Source organism: Nipponia nippon, unplaced genomic scaffold (genome assembly GCF_047370975.1).
Source record: "Nipponia nippon isolate SJK-2023a ecotype South Korea unplaced genomic scaffold, ASM4737097v1 scaffold_2, whole genome shotgun sequence".
NCBI classification, from domain to species: Eukaryota; Metazoa; Chordata; class Aves; order Pelecaniformes; family Threskiornithidae; genus Nipponia; species Nipponia nippon.
Window position 1 is genome coordinate 27,850,069 of NW_028262336.1, and position 7,101 is coordinate 27,857,169.

A 7,101-nucleotide genomic window follows, 5' to 3' on the forward strand; every position below is an offset into this window, starting at 1 on the left:
GGCTACAATACACATCAGGCTCCACTGAAGGATAACATGAAGTAGAGTCAGGCCAATTGACATTCAGGATGTCAGATACTCAGGTAGATGGAAAAACCCATGGCCATGTGAATTGTGGTGAAAAGCAGCTAAGCAGCATGCCTTAAGTTAAAAATTCTCCTCTTGAGTTGTGAAAATGCATGTGCCAAACCCTTACCTTTTAGTAGTTCAGGTCTTAAGTAGCAAATAATTTCCATTCTTTGAAGCACTTTCCTGGCATCCTACTGAAATTGAATGTAAATCAAGGATCCCTTTTCCTGGCACTGAAAAAATCCACCATCTTTTCGTTTTCCCCTACACAGCTCCCAACACCGCTTCACAACAGGCCAGGTCTTCATGGGTGCAGAGCTGGGGCTGACTGGATAGCACCAGGTCAAACATCACTCTTCAACCCAGTTCTGTCAACAGACCCTCCATAGTCACTGACATTAAAAACAAAAGTGATTCTCCCCCAGAACTGACAGCTGAAAACACCTGGACAATAAGTACAGTAACTTCTTGAAACTGTATTTTCTGTTCTCTGACACGGTGTTCCTCTTCAGGCCAAGTCACTAAACCAAGTCTCTGCTGGAGACAATAAAACAGATTTTGTCCCCTCCTGATTTAACAAGGTCCTTTGTAGTTTTGCCATTGCAAAGCTGTTTGAGCTGAATGCCTGGGACCTGCTATCTCTATTCTTGGAAGTTATGGCCTATTCATCCTTACAGGCAGCTTTGTTGCTGCACATTAGGTCGTCTGCAAACAGGCATCAGATCAACCATTTCCAATGGGAAGCCCTCTCCTGGTATCTTTAGGGAATGTAGTGTGCAAACCTTGGCTTTATTTTTCATTCTTTGAACAAATAATTTGCATGCTAGCAGGGAGAACATGTGTCTTCGAGAGAAACCAGTGATGTGTAGAATCAATGATGCCAATCACGCAAGTTATTTTGGTAGCTCTGAGCTCAGATCAGGTTCACCCTGGCTGCAGGCCGTGTATGATTGTGCTTCGCCCCACGCTGGAGTGGGTTTCAATCGGTCTGCGGCTCAGCAGCAGCCCTGGAGTCCAAGGGAAATGGCAGTGCCTGCAGCTGGGGAAGGGGAGCCTGGCTAGAGAGGTTACTTTGCAAAACCCCAAAGCACCGCTGGCACCAAGGTGATGTCACTAGCTTAATTTAAATTAGCTGCTCTTGCCAACATCTTCATCTTCTCCTTCAAGTCTTTACCTGACCCTCTCAATACTAGAAAGTGAAATTTCCATACTGCTGTAAGCAACTTAGAGACTGTTTCAAGTGCTGACATACCTGTCAAATTCCCAACAAATATTCTGTCAGTGTTGTCCCTGAACTCCCATCCAGAAACTCTCGAGAGCCCATCTCCCCATAGGAGAGTCCAGCTGCAAAGCCCCCCTCTTGCCCTCCCAGCACCGGGGGTGTCTTCAGCAGGATGGTGTCAGTCTCTGCCTCCTCCTCCTCTGCGCCACACCCCAAAGGTCGGAGCTCTCTCATTCATTCCTTGCAGTTAAAGCTGTCATGCAGTGCTGAGAACATCTGTGGCACAGACTTAAATGATACCAATCTACTGATTTTTAAAGTCAGACCAATGGGAATCTAATTTAAAACCTGGAATAAAGTTGGAAGTATATGACTTAGCCTCACCAAAGCCAGTGTCCTTATGTGGCTAATATCCATTACTTCAGACTGAGCTCTGGAAACAGGCTTATACAAATTTTTGTCCCTATGCAAATAGAAGCATTAGCTCTGAATTGCCTGGCTTTTGCTAGCTTATATCAGATTCAAAATTATTTTATGCAGGATTTTAACATTTATATTCTTTAATGCCTCCGACCTTCTTGTCTGCCAGGCAGCTGTTTAGTGTCCCCTTGGATCTGCTCCAGCTGGAGCTGAATTCAGATGTCACTCTGGGTGCTCTCCTTTCTGACATCAACTATTATTCCTTTAAAAGTGCAAATAAATAAAACTATAAATTAAAAGAATCAAGAGGAAACATGTGCAGATGGGTTTTTTTTAATCTTTTTTTTTTAATTCATCAAAGGCAGCTGAGTCCCTCTAGTGCTTCCGTGTTGTGCTCTGCACTTGTTCCAGCAGGAGGATAATGAGAAATGGAAAACATCAGTCTTCATTATTTTAGCATATCCCCAAATGTGCGTATTGGTTCACTGGGAGAGAAAAAGGAGATGGACTTACATTGCATTTAATTCACTTCTAAATCTGCCCAGACCTGATTGTGAAATCGAATTTCTGACATATGTTTCAAAAGTTTCCACAATTAACAATTTCACAAAAGTCCTTCCCTTCCCTTCCCTTCCCTTCCCTTCCCTTCCCTTCCCTTCCCTTCCCTTCCCTTCCCTTCCCTTCCCTTCCCTTCCCTTCCCTTCCCTTCCCTTCCCTTCCCTTCCCTTCCCTTCCCTTCCCTTCCCTTCCCTTCCCTTCCCTTCCCTTCCCTTCCCTTCCCTTCCCTTCCCTTCCCTGAAGGGAATTAAGCACTTAAGCATGCGCTTAAATGCCCTGTTGAATCAGAGCTGTACCCACAAGATATCTTTCTTTTATTAAAGTAGCTACAGACAAGGCCAGTTTTGTGACTCAGTTTAAAGAGTAATTCATGGTTTTGCTGCTTAAGTGAATTATTCAAAGCTCTTGGTAGGCAAAAGTGGATCATATGTGTGAGAAACATAAGGACTACAGACTTCAGTAGGATGTGGTCAGTATCTATGCAACTTTGAAGCCATTTTTAATATAAACAATGCCCTGGTGATGTCAGATTTAGCCACTGCCCATCTGCCAGACATTGCAGAATGACCCACTTTTTTGTGCTTAGCTGTGCCTTCAGTGTGTGTCTTTGAGCATCCCTCTTTCTTGATATTGTAGCACCCATTTTTTTTGCTAGTCTGGCTGTCAGAAAATTGAAGAAAACAGAATAAGAAAAACAAGTGAATTCTTTTAAAGCTTCATATTTTTGATGGCATTTGTTTTCAATTAGAACAAAAAATTAGAAAAGATTCCCCATTAACATATGTTGCTTGACAGAAATTTTTAATCCAAATAATTGAATTTCAGTGGTTTTCTTATCCCTAATTTCCTCTCCAGTTTTGTACGTGAAAAATTTTACGAAGTGGCAGTATATATTTAAAGTGTTTGGGAGAAGACAGGCATATTGTCTCAGTTATACTGAAAAATATATTGGTGCACAATTAAAATGGCCACTGCGTTCAGCTTGCCTGATTATAATCTCTACCATATGACTTCCCTCTTCCCTTAGCTCCAATTGTTCCCACTATATTGGAACAACCAGCTCCTTTTTGCGCTTATAGGAAAATATGTTATAGTTGAGTGCAACTCATATTGGAGAAAATATTAATTTTCAAATGGAATATCTGGGAAGAATCATGAGCTGGTAGAAACTCAAATTAGTTTTGTAGCATTCTTACACAAAAGTACAGTGTATTAAGGATGACAGATTTTGCACTGGTTCAACTTAGATTGGGATGCTTAAATTTAAATATTGCCCAGACATCTGGGATCTCATTCGCTTATGGTCATAGGCTGCCATATAACAAAGGGCTATCCTTCATCAGATTGAAGCTATCAAGCACATGTAGCCAGCTTACAGGCAAAGGTGCTGTATGAAACTGTGCTTCTATTGCCCAATATTAAATCTCTTTTGCACAAGACCCTCTTACACTGTCGGGTACCATAAAACAGATCTGCAAGTCCAAACAACGCTACTTTCATCTCCAGCAAGAATCAGTCTGCCCCAGGCTCCGGGAGCACAAGCATTTATTAAAACACCATGTTCCTAGCACCACTTGTTGCGAACCTGATAACTATGTTTTGATTTCCCTTCTGTCGATACAGGTTGTTTTGTGTATTGAAGGGGAATATCATGCATGAATGCATGTTTGTAGCTGCTGTTTTACTAGGAAAGCATCAAGGTTTGGGGCTGCAATGGAAGAGCTATCAATCAAGCAGGCGCCACTAGGAGAGGTGGCAATCTCCTGGTCTGTTCTTTTTCCGCCTCCACATGTTATAACAGTGCAGTCTGTTTATGCAAAATGGGGTAAAATGCAAATGTTTATGCAAAATGAGGGCTATTGCTGAATGCTTATTTACACTCCTGTTGTAGCCTAGACATGTCCTAGGGATTCGCCTCTGTTTTCGGGGGGTGTGGGGGCAGGCAATCAGTTTGCTATATTTGGGTGACCTTTGCTAGGGAAAACTTTTCACCTAATTATACCCTCTTTGCCTCGAGGACTAAGCAGTCGTGACCATATCACACAGGATTTGATCTTTGCTCCAAGTGGTGGTTGGTAGGCATGTTTGCAATTGCATGGGATAAAAAGCTTTCCCAGGTGTATGAGGCCCAGAATAACGTCAGGCTGTTGAAGCAAAGCTGTGTGAGCAATTTCATAGCCACCTGATGAGCAGAAGCCAGACATTACTGTGGGAGTGTTTGCTGAGGAGTCTGAGCTATTCTTCTGAGGCTGCCTTTCTGAATTTCTTTAGGAGTGTTTTCTTCTCCATTCCCTAACCTAGCTAGTGGGTTAAGATATTTTATGTAAAATTTTCCCCCCACCTAGACCATATCACCTATTTGTCCTACAACATTCAACAAATCACATTACTTTCCATCTGCTTGCCCACTTGCAATGTGGCAATGGTAAAAGCAAAGGTCTCACTTGTTTTTCTGTACAAGGTGTCCCAGACTTTACTGAAACATACACAATGCTTGGCGATGTTGATTTGAATGAAAGCTACTGTGAAACTACAAACGAAGGAATCCAGTTGCCACACTACAAGCTATGTGGAGCTGCATTTCAGAAAGTGAAATGCCAGCTTTGCTAGTACCTGACACATCAGGGTGCTGTTCATAACTCTGGGGCCTTTATGCTCTAAGTCAATGTCCTGACATTAAAATTACAGCTCCGAATATACTCAGGCAACTGATGGCTCTGAAATGCATGTATCAGCTGCTAAAGTATATAGCAGCTCTAGACAATTTCAGGGTTTTCCCATACCAGATATATAGAATTATATCTTTACTCTGAAAGCTCAAACAGAACCAACTTCTATAATAGCAAACAACCTTTCTCTGCTCTGAAACCACATGTATTACAATCAGTAGCAAAATAGTTATTTGGGCAACACCAATATCTCTTGTTTTTACAACAACAGCTGGACTAAAGAGAGGGGAACGCAGCTGCATAAGAACCCTATCGTATACTATTTTTTTTTCCCTGTTTACTGTTAATACAATTTCAAGCAGTAAATCATATTATTTATTATTTTAACAGTGCCACAGGAAAACGGCTACTCCAGATTTTCTAGTAGCACCATTTACAGTGCTTACCCAGCATAGATACCACAATTTTATATCTAATCAGCCTGGAAGGTAGTTCTCCAGCATAACTATTTTCCTCTTCAAACTGCCACTCATTTTCTAACTTAGATGGTGAAGTTTGAAGATTGGATTCTGGAGATCTAGCCCTCAGACTGGACTTGTGTCCCAATGCCAAGCTCTTTAAGGCCACTGAAATGCTGGAAAGAGTTTTTCCTCAGTCTCATGATGCCTGAAATGGCAAAGAACTACTCACTATGCTGCTTTCATTTGCCCCTCTCTGCCAACGGAGAGACTTTAGCCTTACCAAGAACTGGAGGATCGCTCAGCCTTGAAAGCAATGAAACCAAGGGTGATTAAGGCAGACACATTTCATTCATTTAGACACCTGCCTCTCCCCACACCTCTGAAAATACTTGAAGATACAGATTTCATCTACCAAGCCCACAAGAGCCAGCTCATTTATCTTATGACACCAAAATGTTAAAAAAACAGGCTATAGCTTCTCTGAACCTGGGAAGAAGCTGGACAAATTTGGCTCCGAAGTGGAGTGAGGTTGTCCTCAGCTAAAATGCTGGGCACTGGAAACCTCCCACCCAACCTGTCAAGCTGGACAGCTGAGACAACCTGGTTGAAAACAACAATCTTCGTCTAAGGTCTGAAGCCCATTTGGGCATCCGTGGAAGAGTGGCCCTGGCCCAAGGAGAGAGTGCCTGTGCTGGCAGAAAGCACCAGCTCTTACACTCACCCCCACGCAAGCTTCAGTGCCACCTCTGCTCCCGAGAGCGTGCTGTGTGAGTCAGTAATAAAGTATTGCGATTCCTGCTCGCAGTAACGAACATGCACACAAAAAACACTTAACTCTCCAGTCCTTTGTAATAAAAGCTATAAACCGCCAGACTCTTGGTGCAGGGGATATGTTTAATTGTGATCTTGATTGCTACACAACTAAACTATGCGCCACTGTTTTTGCTTGTTTCCCTTTGCTGGGTCACCCAGAGCAGCAGACTTTCTTGTAACTAAAGGGAGCTTCGGAAGGGAGCAGTTCTTTGATCGCATTGCCTAATTAATACATTATTTGGAGCATGTTCTCTACAACCCAGCTCTATTATAATAGGATATAATTTCATGAACCGTATTACTGTATAACAGATGCAACTGCTGAGAATTCATGATCTAGTCAAAGAGAAATATGTAGTCAGTAAACTATGACTTGGAAGTGCAGTCTTGGTCAGCTGCGCTGCAAATATGGGTAACGAGTTGACCTTCTGCTACCATGCTTATGCTCTAAAGAAATGAATGCCACCATAGCAAATAGGCTGCCATTATATCCTAACTTTTTATTAATTCATCGCTCATTTTATTATGCAGTCGTTTGCAAGAGTGTTAAAAAAAAAGTTGTTGTTATTGCCATTTGTTATTGTAAATACAGAACGTGTTTGATTTCCCTCACCCCCTCCGACTCCTCCCTTAGCTCTAGTTAACCGCGGGGCTGGCTGATCTAATCTAGGTAATGCGGCCGAAGCATTTTGGAAATGCAGAACACTTCAGCACCTTTTGTTAAAGAAGGGGGAATTTGCTGCATTTGATTGGATCCAAATTCCCTTCAGCATGAAAGGCGGTGCCTGTGAAACACCATTTTTCTATCCCACGAGCCTCCTTAAGCGCTACTGCAAGAAGTGAGAGTATGTCAGCACCTTGGGCTTGCTTTAATTGATACGGGTAGGTC